This window comes from Ixodes scapularis, unplaced genomic scaffold (assembly GCF_016920785.2).
Source record: "Ixodes scapularis isolate PalLabHiFi unplaced genomic scaffold, ASM1692078v2 PGA_scaffold11__112_contigs__length_91849675, whole genome shotgun sequence".
NCBI lineage: Eukaryota > Metazoa > Arthropoda > Arachnida > Ixodida > Ixodidae > Ixodes > Ixodes scapularis.
Genome location: NW_024609837.1, coordinates 89,379,732 through 89,392,637, shown reverse-complemented (window position 1 = coordinate 89,392,637; position 12,906 = coordinate 89,379,732). Strand labels below are relative to the sequence as shown.

Sequence of the window (12,906 nt, the reverse complement as noted above, 5' to 3'; positions counted from 1 at the left end):
GGTAGCAATCTAACCCCGTACTGTTTCTGCTGCAGATTTTTACGTCCTTTCTGCTGCCGGTGGACTTCTTCAGCCGGACCAGCTTCCCAGGATGCCTGCCTCGACCACCGACTTCGTTCCTGATTTGTGACCTGTTCAGCGAACATTATTTAGTTTACCTGAACTTTTCTGCTTCGATTCCTCTTGAAGGCCGACGACCAGACTCGAGATTCTACAAGGCAGAAGATCCTCCTTACCATGGGGAAGGAGAAACCGGCAGCGATGGACAGGGTAGAACGGGGAGAGGAGGAAGCGGGGCAAAAGTGGAAAGCGCGAACTGGTCGTCGGCCTTTAAACGGTACGTCATCTCACCGCCATCGACATCGACGGAACCTTCAAGACAACCCCGCCCCACCCCCTCCCACGCCTTGGCACCGAAATCGCCAGTGCGCGAGGCAGCTTGGAGAGAATGCGGTCGCAATCTAACCCCGTACTGTTTCTGCTGCAGATTTTTACGTCCTTTCTGCTGCCGGTGGACTTCTTCAGCCGGACCAGCTTCCCAGGATGCCTGCCTCGACCACCGACTTCGTTCCTGATTTGTGACCTGCTCAGCGAACATTATTTAGTTTACCACCCGACGACCAGACTCGAGATTCTACAAGGCAGAAGATCCTCCTTACCATGGGGAAGGAGAAACCGGCAGCGATGGACAGGGTAGAACGGGGAGAGGAGGAAGCGGGGCAAAAGTGGAAAGCGCGAACTGGTCGTCGGCCTTTAAACGGTACGTCATCTCATCGCCATCGACATCGACGGAACCTTCAAGACAACCCCGCCCCACCCCCTCCCACCCCTTGGCACCGAAATCGCCAGTGCGCGAGGCAGCTTGGAGAGAATGCGGTCGCAATCTAACCCCGTACTGTTTCTGCTGCAGATTTTTACGTCCTTTCTGCTGCCGGTGGACTTCTTCAGCCGGACCAGCTTCCCAGGATGCCTGCCTCGACCACCGACTTCGTTCCTGATTTGTGACCTGTTCAGCGAACATTATTTAGTTTACCTGAACTTTTCTGCTTCGATTCCTCTTAAAGGCCGACGACCAGACTCGAGATTCTACAAGGCAGAAGATCCTCCTTACCATGGGGAAGGAGAAACCGGCAGCGATGGACAGGGTAGAACGGGGAGAGGAGGAAGCGGGGCAAAAGTGGAAAGCGCGAACTGGTCGTCGGCCTTTAAACGGTACGTCATCTCATCGCCATCGACATCGACGGAACCTTCAAGACAACCCCGCCCCACCCCCTCCCACCCCTTGGCACCGAAATCGCCAGTGCGCGAGGCAGCTTGGAGAGAATGCGGTCGCAATCTAACCCCGTACTGTTTCTGCTGCAGATTTTTACGTCCTTCCTGCTGCCGGTGGACGTCTTCAGCCGGACCAGCTTCCCAGGATGCCTGCCTCGACCACCGACTTCGTTCCTGATTTGTGACCTGTTCAGCGAACATTATTTAGTTTACCTGAACTTTTCTGCTTCGATTCCTCTTAAACGGTACGTCATCTCATCGCCATCGACATCGACGGAACCTTCACGACAACCCCACCCCACCCCCTCCCACCCCTTGGCACCGAAATCGCCAGTGCGCGAGGCAGCTTGGAGAGAATCCGGTCGCAATCTAACCCCTGTGCTGTTTCTGCCGCAGAGGGGTAAACTACAAAATTTTTCAAAAGTGAAATCGGATTATCATTGCACTGCAGTAATGCCTCGCCCAGAAGTACAGTGTTGTATTAGCTGATTGCTTTGATGCAATCTGCTCTTTGGTGCTACTTATGAGCGGAGATGTCGAGCTTAACCTTCGCCCTCGCACGACTTCCGTAGCTGAAAACCCGAGTAAGGACAACCAGAGCAAGTCAGGTCAAGCCAGCTTAATCAGCTCCATTGATAAAGTAAGAAAAAGCCAGCAGTCAGTTTGAAAAGAAACTAGCTGACGTGAATAAAAAACTCGTCAATGTAGAAACGAAAGCGTTGAAGCTCGACGAATGGCAGAGCGAACTTCAAGCCACGCAGCGCGTTGCCGATGAAGCCAGGAAAGAAAATACTCTCCTGCGCTCGCGCCTTGACGAATTAGAAGATAGAAACAGGCGAGATAACTTAATCTTTCACGCAATTGAGGATTCCGATCGTGAAACATGGGCTCAATCGGAGGAGAAGATAAAAACGGCGTTGTCTCGAGCCACGAACTTGCAGATGAACGTGGAATGTATTGCTCGGGCGCGCAGAATAGGTGCCTTCTCTTCTAGCCGTTGTCGTCCGCTAATTGTAAAATTTGCAAACCTAAAGGCTCGTGATATTTTGAATTCAAAATCAGTACTAAAAAATAGCTGCGTTTTTGTAAACGAGGACTTTTTGCCGGCAAGCCGTCACGCACTCGACGTAAGCTAATCGAATTCGCGAACGGTACGTATCCTAATGTTGCATTTACTTTGCGTTAGAACAAGCTTTAAGTCAACAAAAAGGTCTTCGTTTATTGTTTGGAAACTGACTCCGCCGTTCAGCTTGGGGGTCATCAGGAGGCCGTGGCGAGCGCTTGGACTAATAGGTCATCTTCTAGCTTTGCACAAACATCGTCATAGCAGATTAACAGCCATCGTCCGCCTTTTGAACAAGCTTCGATTATTTTTACTAATATGCGGAGTGTCATAAAAAAACCCATGACTCACTTAATGCCGTTTTAGAATCATCATATGCTGATTTAGTTATTCTCACAGAAACGCGGCTCTCTGCTAAAATATGTGAGAGCAAAATTTTCTCGTGTGGTAAGCGTTTCAATTTGTACCGCTATGATAAGGAATTCAGATCCGGTGGAGGTGTGTCAATTGCTGTATATGAAAATATGATATCTTTCTGTGCGAACATTTCAATAAACCTTGAGTTTCTTTGTGCATGCGTTAATGCAAGCCGTAAACGTATTTTTTTTTTTGTGTTTGTTATAGAGCGCCGAATTATTCTGCTACCTTCCTCAATGAGCTACACGACGTTCTTAATTTGATTTTTCCAGGTTTCCTGACTCTCCCGTCTTTCTCTTGGGAAATTTTAATTATCCTAGTATTGCGTGGACTGGTGTGTCCCCCTCTGTTGCCCCAAATCCCTCAGAATGTCTCGATTTTCTAAATGTATGCGTTGATTTCAACTTAACTCCGCTTGTCACAAAGCCTACACGTGTTACAGCCAGAACTGCCAGTTAGCTTGACCTTGTATTAACTTCCTCACCCGATCCTGTGTCTGACATTCCTCATCCTCCTGAGCTCAGCGATCATTGTACGTTACATATCACCTTAAATTTACCTGTAGTTACTCCCCCGAAAGTAATCAAATTCAGTTGAGATTATAAGAAAGCGAATTTTGACGCCATTAACAATGAACTCGCTCTCTTTGTGGATGGCTACATCGATCCTTTTTCACAACGGTCAGTTCAAGAAAATTGGAACCATCTTAAAAATATTGTTAAATCACTCACGGATACACACATTCCGCTTCGATCGATAACATCCCACACTAATTGTCCTTGGTTCAGTGTCCAACTCAAGCGGCTTTCCAATAAACAAAATCGCTTCTTTAGGGCAGCTAAGTCCTCTAACAAACCGGATTGCTGCTCAGCCTATCACGACGCTCTTGTGGAGCACAAATCTGCTATTCGAAGCGCCAAACATTCTTTCTTTAATATCACCTTGCCGACATTACTAGCCAGTGCCACTAGTCCTAAAAAATTTTGGAACACTGTTAACAGTAAAGGCAAGTCGTCTATTTCGCTTTGTGTTGACGGTTGTGCGATCCCCAGTGATCTATTTGCGGAGATCCTGAACAATGTTTTTGCGGACTCATTTTAAAGTCTTGTTAATCCGCCATCTAGCTTACTCCAGGAATATAATTTTATACCTATGGACCGACCCCATTGTTATTGACCCCACTGGTATTGTTATACTAATAGAAAATTTAACACTGTTGTCTTCAGCTGGTCCTGATAATATTAACGCCAAGTTTTGAAAAAACTTAATTATGCATTCATCTATTATATTTTCTAAACTATTTTCTCAGTTGCTCGAACTTGGCATTTTACTTGACGAGTGGAAGGTAGCCAGGGTGATTCCATTGCACAAAAGAGGTGATAAGCATTCCCTCCTTAACTATCGTCCAATCTCGCTTACCAGCATACCATGTAAATTACTAGAGCATATAATATACTCGCAACTGATTAGTTTTCTGGAATAATTTTTTTTTAAACAAGGGCCAACATGGTTTCCACAAATTTCATTCTTGTGAGACGCAGCTTTTTTCATTTACTAGCGATCTTCAATTTTATCCTTGATTGTGGGTCCCAAGTTGACTGTGTTTTTCGAGATTTAAGCAAGGCTTTTGATAAAGGTCCTCGACAGTTACTTCTATTAAAACTTAACAAATTAAGTATTGATCCTAACGTAGTAGCCTGGATAGCCTGTTTTTTAACTAACCAATATCAGTTTGTTACTGCTAATGAGAACGCGTCTCTCCTCACTTCCTTCACATCCGGTGTTCCTCAAGGGTCCGTATTAGACCCACTACTGTTTCTCATTTATATTAATGACCTACCTAATTGCGTCTCATCATTAAATGATCTTTTCGCTGACGACTGTGTAATATATACTAAATCTTCTAACGACTCTGATGCTCTAAAGCTCCAGACAGATATCAATGCTGTTTACCACTGGTGTGAATATTGAAATATGGAACTTAACATTACTAAATGTAAAGTTATAAGAATATCACGTAATAGTCCTAATGTGCCCTTCTATTATCTCAACAACGTTTCTTTGACCCGTGTTTCTTCTTAAAATTATTTGGGCGTTCACATTACTTGTAACCTCTCATGGAAACTGCATGTTGAATATGTAATCAATAACGCTAGCCGCATGCTAGGCTACCTGAAAAGAAACTTTGCTCTCGCACCGTCAGCCTTATAATTAACGCTGTATAAATCTATCGTTTGCTCCAAATTAAAGTATGCTTTTTCTATCCGGGACCCCAGTCAGTCTAATCTAATTAATGTTCTGGATGCGGTCCAAAACCGTTCTGCCCGTTTTATTCTAGGTGACTATCACCGTACTGCCAGTACGGTGATCCATGAAAATCACCTTTCCCTGGCTAACCTCTCTCTCCGACGCAAAGTTGCTCGTTTGTGTCTCGTTCACAAGATCTAGCAAGCCAACCCGTACAAAGCAACGCCGTTTCATCCCACCGTTTTAAATTTCACCTCGCATCGATCATCACCTAAAAGTTGGAATTTGTAAATGTAATACCAACGCATTTCTACTATCATTCGTCCCTAAAACGTCCGACTTCTGTACTTTATATTATTGATACCCAAATGTTTAAAAATGCTATAAACACACTTTACTGTCCTGAGCCGCCATGATACCTTATGTGCTATGCCCTTTTCTTTCTTTTTGTGTGTTATTTTGTTAGTCCCACACGCCTCTTTAATGCTGCTTGACCTTGGGGTATTTAAATAAATAAAAAATAAATAAATAAATAAAAAATTGCTTTTTGAGAAAACAAAGAAAAGAAATCGTAGAAGAATCTGGAGTTGGGCAAGTTGGTACAACTTAGATTAAAAAAGCGCCAGAAAACAAGGACAACAGAAAGAATAGACGAAACGATGCGCTACTGTCAACTGAATTTTTATTCGGAAAGACAAACATATATATACACACCTAAGCAACCGTTTGCTTTAATCAAACTTCTCGTGAGATGAATTAAAATTTCTTATCTGAAAAAAGGACTGAGGAAGTGCTGATACATGCATCGCCCTTCATCTGACTTTAAAATCCTCGAAGATTTCTCTTTCTGTTTTTGTTTTATATCTTCCCAAAACCTGCGTTTCATCGAGTGCAGGAGAACATGGGCACCGATCACAATGAACGGCCAAGTTTCCCGAGGGTGCTTGCCTAACAGAAAGGTCATGCTCCCTGGCCCTTTCGTTGACGGACATCCCCGTCTGCCCAATATACGTTCTCCCGCCATGACGTTGGTATCTCGTAAACCGCCCCTGTTTCGCATTGTACATATTTTTTGGCATGCTTTTTTCTGCATGCTTCCGCCTTGCGTGACTTGTTATTCACCCTTGGACATAATCTGGATAACTTCGACGGTGCTGTAAACACTACAGAAACGCCGAAACGTCCGGCTATCTTTTTGAGATTGTGGGACAATCTGTGAATGTACGGCAAAACCGCCACTTTCTGTTTATTTTGCGTGATGCCTTCCGATTCACTTTCTTTTTTTTTCCACTTTGAGACGAGACTTTCGGCGATTTCCACAAGATAATTTTCTGGATACCCCGCGTTTTGTAGGCGGCAGACTTGGGTGAGGAAGCTTGAACCAACAGCGTGTTCACATGATTTTTCTAGCGCTGCGAGCATCAATGAAGTTGCCACTCCTCTCTTTACCAGCTTCGAGTGTGCAGAATCGAAGGGAAGCACACCTCTTTTTGATCTTGGCTCATATTTCCAGCAGACATGATTTTCCTCAAACTTCAAATTTAAACCCAAAAAGTGGAGGTGCCCATTTTTTATTTCTTCATGCGTGAAAGTCAACCGATTGGCATTGTTCGAGAACACTTCTAACACGCGTTTTATAGACTCTTCATTTGCACTCATGGGCCGATTCACTAAAACCAAGATATCGTCCACATACCCGAAGATTCTAAAGCCCCCCGTTTCCACTAGCTCCCTGCTGCTGATCCCTCCGTCACAATCCGCCAAAAATATGGGATATTTATTTATTTATTTGGTGATGCCAGCATTCTGTAGAAGGCCCAGGCAGGAGGTGTACAAAAACAATATTCAAGAACAAGCGGAAGCAGTACAAACAAACAGACAAAGTTACTACTCAACAAAGTGCGAGAGTAGGGCTTCACTAAAAGTATCTATGGATCTCAAGTTTACAAGACTTTCAAGAAGCTTATTCCACTCACACGTGGTTCTAGGAAAAAAGGATACTTTAAACAAAGTGGTTCGACACAATGGTTCGACAAGTGTTAGTTTGTGTTTGCCTCGCGTGGGCCTTGTTTCGTTAAACGAAGTGTAATCACAGAGATGCAGTCGCAAATTACCTTGTATCATATTATAAAGAAACTACAGCCGTTATTTTTTTCTCCGGGTTGCTAAATCACTCAATCCCGATCTCGGATACAAATCTGAAACGGATGACATAAAACCATAACGGTTGTACACAAACCACAATGCTTTTTTTTGCACCGAAAACTCCGGTATAACTTTCCCTATCCGGAATATGGAACCGGAAATTTGTTACTGGAAACCCGAAATCCAGATTGCAGACAAAGGAATAATTTCTGAAAACCTAAATTCCAGATAGAGTCCAGATAGAATCCAGATAGATTTCCGGTTCCATAATCCGGACAGCGAAAAGTTATACCGGATTTTTCGGTAGGGATATAGTTTCTAACATATCGATTGACACCTTTGTATGAGGGTCCCATGCAATACATGCATATTCTAGCATTGTTCTTATGATGGTTTTATAAGCAGTCAGTTTCGTTTCAGGTGAACAGAGGTTAATATTTCGTTTCAAAAACCAGAGCTTCCGCATTGCTTTACGAGCTATAAACTCAATATCTGCACTCCATGACAAATCAGAGGTAATTAAATCTCCGAGGTATTGATATTGGTTAACAGTATCGAGTGGTACTTTATTGATAAAATATATAAAAAGCAAAGGGTTGTTCTTCCGCGTCACGTTCAATTGAACGCACTTTTTACAGTTCAGAACCATATTCCATTTTATGCACCATGCATGAACCAAAGGTAGACAATAATTTAATTTTTCTTGATCAGACGGGTTGTTTACCTTCGCAAATAAAACACAATTGTCAGCAAAGAATCGACTTTGTATATTCGGGTGTTGTATCTTTAAATCGTTAATAAAAATTAACAAAAGCGGCCCAAAGTCCCGAGCCCTGGGGCACGCCCGAGAAAACGGGTGACTCGGGGGTAAAAACAGAGTCAATACTAACACACTGCGCACGGTTAGTAAGATAGGAATCGAGCCATCGTAATATGTTCTCGTTACTGATGATGAAGCGTAACTTATGCAGTAGTTTGTCATGCGAGACAAGATCAAACGCTTTCGCAAAATCTAAAAAGATAACATCTGTCTGTCCGCCGATATCAATGACAACCGCAAGTTCGTGTGTTGTACGAACAAGTTGTGTTACAGTGGAAAAACCCCGTCTGAATCCATGCTGTTCCTCCTGAAAAAACATACTGTCTTCAAAAAAATGTTATAAGATGTTTGAATACGAAGTGTTCAAGAACTTTACTGGCTGTACACAAAAGTGAAACAGGTCTGTAGTTTTCGACGCATTGACTGTCACCCGATTTAAATATTGGTATCGGCCTTGCCTTTTTCCATTCATCAGGCACGTCTCCCGTATCGAGACTGTGGCAATAAATCAAATGCAAAAACTTTGTCGACCATTCAGCATATCTGAACAAAAAAACATTCGGAATGTCGTCGGGACCGTGGCTCTTCCTAACGTCAAGGTTAAGGAGGGCCGCAAAAACTCCCTCTTCAGGAATGCTGATGTCCGGAATCGCTATTCTAGAACTCTCATAACTTGGAACTATTCCCGTTTCCACAGTAAAATAGACGTAAAGTACTCGTTGAAAGCGTTTGAAATTAACTGCTTGTTATTTGTTAGGATATTGCACAGTTTCATGTCCGAGAAAGAACATTTCTTTCGTTTCAAAAACCTCCAAAACTTTCGAGGATCACTAAGCAGATAGTTATGCAAGTTGACGTTAAAAAAACGGTGTTTAGCATTTTTAACAGACGACCTCATCTGTCTGCGCAAAGACGGTAAAGACGAAATGTTATCCTGTTACCAAATTTACGAACTCGCCGTATTTTACACTTCAAATATAGAATGTCACGTGTAATCCATGGGTTAAACTTTTTCACTCTCCTAATACGCAATGGAACAAACTTCTGAATGCAGTGCTGAACTATACCCCTAAACCGTAATCACAACTCATTGGTAGTATTTGTAACAGGATCATACATATTGTAAAAAAGCGAATAACTTTCCTGCAGAACGTCTAAAATATCGACATCATCCGCATTGTTAAAGTCACGGTACCGCTTAATGTCTATAGTATTTGATAACTGACAAGCCAACGTTAGAGTGCATACTACTAAAGAGTGATCAGAGATACCTTCGACTATTGCGCACTGGGAACCTTGTCGTGCAATCTTAGAGGAAACAAAAACCATGTCAAGAAGGCTTTCACTGGCATTAGTAACACGTGTCGAACTACGAACGACTTGAGTCATATTGCATGAAGAAGCGACGTCAACCAACAAATGAAAGTGCTGACACTTTTGCAGTGGTTGCATATGATCCCAATCAATATGTGGTAAATAAAAGTCACCCGCTAGTATAACATGACTGTAACGATGGTAAGATGCAGATATAAAGTCTTGTAGTGCCAGCAGGTGTGAAACGTCGGCATGAGGCGGCCGATAAAAAGCACCTACACGGATTGACGTCGTTGAAAAAAGAAGTTTTACCCAAATCATTTCAGCATCGAAAGTACAGCTCACAATAGAGCATGATATGCTATCTTTCACAGCGATAGCCACACCCCCGCCTCTCGAACAACGATCTTTTCGAAAAATTTTGTAACCAGAAGGAAACACCTCATCATTGGTCACTTGCTCATTAAGCCAAGTCTCTGTGACGACGACCACTTCTGGTTCGTATGTCAGAAAAACGGCCTCTAGCGCCGTTGCTTTGTTTAGCAGATTACGAGCATTCAAATTTAGGAGCCTAAAGAGGAGGATGCTCCATTTGACTGCGGAGGCATACTATCACGGCCTGGGGTGTCACTGCTCGGTCTTCGAATGCCAATAAATGGCCTGAACAGCGAGCGCGCGGGCCACAACTCAGCATTTCGAATCTTATCGAAACCATTTTCACCTACTGACACATGAAAGGAAGAGTAGCTCTCGTGCTTCGTGGTTAACTTCGTACAAACACAGAACTGTGGACGAACTGCACTGTTCACATATGTATTGGGTCCCGGGTTGCCCCGGTCTTGTGTGACATATTTTTGGCGGAATGTGACAGAGGGATCAGCATGGAGCTAGTGGAAACTGGGGGCTTTAGAATCTTCAGGTATGTGGACGATTTCTTGGTTTTAGTGAATCGGCCCATGAGTGCAAATGAAGAGTCCATAAAACGCGCGTTAGAAGTAATCTCGAACAATGCCAATGGGTTGACTTTCACGCAAGAAGGAATGAAAAATGGTCACCTCCAGTTTTTGGATTTGAATTTGAAGTTTCAGAAAAATCATGTCTGCCGGAAATTTGAGCAAGATCCAAAAGAAGTGTGCTTCCCGTCGATTCTGCACACTCGAAGTTGGTAAAGAGAGGAGTGGCAACTTCATTAATGCTCGCAGCGCTAGAAAAATCATGTAAACACGCTGTTGGTTCAAGCTTCCTCACCCAAGTCTGCCGCCTACAAAACGCGGGGTATCCAGAAGGACGTCTTGTGGAAATCGCAGAAAGCCTCGTGTGGAAAAAAAGAGAAAGTGAATCGGAAGGCATCACGCAGAATAAGCAGAAAGTGGCGGTTTTGCCGTACATTCACAGATTGTCCCACAATCTCAAAAAGATAACCGGACGTTTCGGCGTTCCTGTAGTGTTTACAGCACCGGCGAAGTTATTCAGATTATGTCCAAGGGTGAACAACAAGTCACGCAAGGCGAAGCATGCAGAAAAAAGCATGCCAACAAATATGTAGAATGTGATACAGCGGTTGTTTACGATATACCAACGGCATGGCGGGAGAACGTATATTGAGCAGATGGGGAGGTCCGTCAACGAAAGGGCCAGGGAGCATGACCTTTCTGTTAGGCAAGCACCCTCGGGAAACTTGGCCGTTCATTGTGATTGGTGCCCATGTTCTCCTGCACTCGATGAAACGCAGATTTCGGGAAGATATAAAACAAGAACAGAAAGAGAATTCTTCGAGGATTTTAAAGTCAGGGTGAAGGGCGATGCATGTATCAGCACTTCCTCAGTCCTTTTTTCAGATAAGAAATTTCAATTCATCTCACGAGAAGTTTGATTACAAGCAAATGGTTGCTTGGGTGTGTATATATATGTTTGTTTTTCCGAATAAAAATTCAGTTGACAGTAGCGCATCGTTTCGTCTATTCTTTCTGTTGTCCTTTTTTTCTGGCGCTTTTCTAATCAAAGAAAAGGAGTGTTCCACCTACACCTACCTGCGGGCAAGCAATCCCAATCAACCCCGGAGCGAAGACATTACAACACGATGAGGTTAGGGTGCGTCCTTAGGAGGAGTTCAAGCGCTGTAGAGGGGTTGGGGTTGCGGCCACCTCAGCGAGCTGCGGTGGGAGGCTCTTAGAAACTACGCCTCGTATGTGGGCCTTGACACTCTTGCCCCGCCGTGGCATACCATTTATGGGGCCGACTAGGCGGAGTGCAAGTTTGGCTGCTTGTCGCGCAGGGCTCGCGGTGACGTCAGAACGCTGAACTCCGATTGGCTCTGATTGGAACGATAGTGGGTAGACCTCAACGCTATCTGCCTTCCGGTCTACCAACTATCCTTCCGATCAGAGCGGAAGAGTGTTCGGCGTTCTGACTTCACCGTAAGCCCTGCCGTGAAGTAGCCAAACTTGCGCTCCGCGCTACGGCTTTCGCGCTGCACATGTAGCCTCGATATTGACGTCATGGGAATTATAACAGGGCTCTTTGGATACGGAGCGATGATAAACCCACGGAGTCTATAGACCTTTCCAATGACGGCCTTCTGGCGACACCATCTAGAACAGCGAAGGCCTCCGAACGCCCCCCTTTTCCTCCAGTGAACGGCATCATATTCGGGTGGCAACAACGTAGCGATTGGTCGCGAGCGCAACTCCGCGCGTTCTTCGACGCGTTGATTGCGAGCACTCGGATCCAAACTGCGTCTTGCTCGATCTCCTGTGATGACGCCGAAATTTGAATGCACAGCCGTTGGTTATTATAGGTGGTGTTGGTTTGGACGCTGCCATCCTTGTCTATACTGGGCGGTGAAGCGCGTTCTGAGAATGAGCAGAAGCACTCTTCCATAAAATATGAGAAGCCGCGCATGCGTACACGGCCCAGTGACCCACCATTCTTTCACCCTGGGGATGAACGCTGCATGCAAATGTTTATAGACAAAACAGAGCACACAACGAAACATGTAGCACACGTGAGATCGTGCATAAAATATGCGCGATTGAGAATGCCGAGCGCAAGTTCGTCTTCTTTTGTTTTTGCAGGGGTTCTGGGGCTGTCAGGACACCGGGCTCCGATTGAAGGATACTGGGTAGACCTCGAGGCAGCTTGCTTTGGGCACAACACAACCCCTGCAAAAGAAGCTGACGAACTTGCTCTGCGCATAGGTTATGGTGCCTGGAACGCGTGTCCGACTGCACTCTAAGAAATACCTGAGCGTCTACTTACCAGCATAAAATCCAAAGAGCCAATCTCTGCGATCTACGAAATCAGCTCAGTGAATGTTGAGGCGGAACACCTGTTTAGAGCTTAAAATTAAGTCTGCGCAGTCCCATTACGCAATGCAAGCAAGACGCTTTGCATTGCATAATGCCACAGCGCAGACTTCATTTTAGGGTCTTAACAGATGTTCCGCCTCATCTTTCGCTCAGCTGATTTCGTAGATCCCAGAGATGGGCTTTTCGAGTGTTAAGTAGACACGTAGGCATTTCTCAGAGTGCGGTCTGTTTGGCGCGTCCAAAAGGAAAGTGTCACGCTGTCACCGGTCGCAATCCTGGCGGTGTCCCAGCAGCAGTGATGGATGTGGCAGGCGAAAGTT

General features: G+C 44.6%; 1 pseudogene; it reads left to right on the top strand.

Moving 5' to 3' along the window:
* The window catches only part of LOC120848156, a 94,201-nt pseudogene extending 91,602 nt beyond the window's left edge, over positions 1-2,599 (top strand).
* The last annotated feature ends 10,307 nt before the right edge of the window (positions 2,600-12,906 follow it).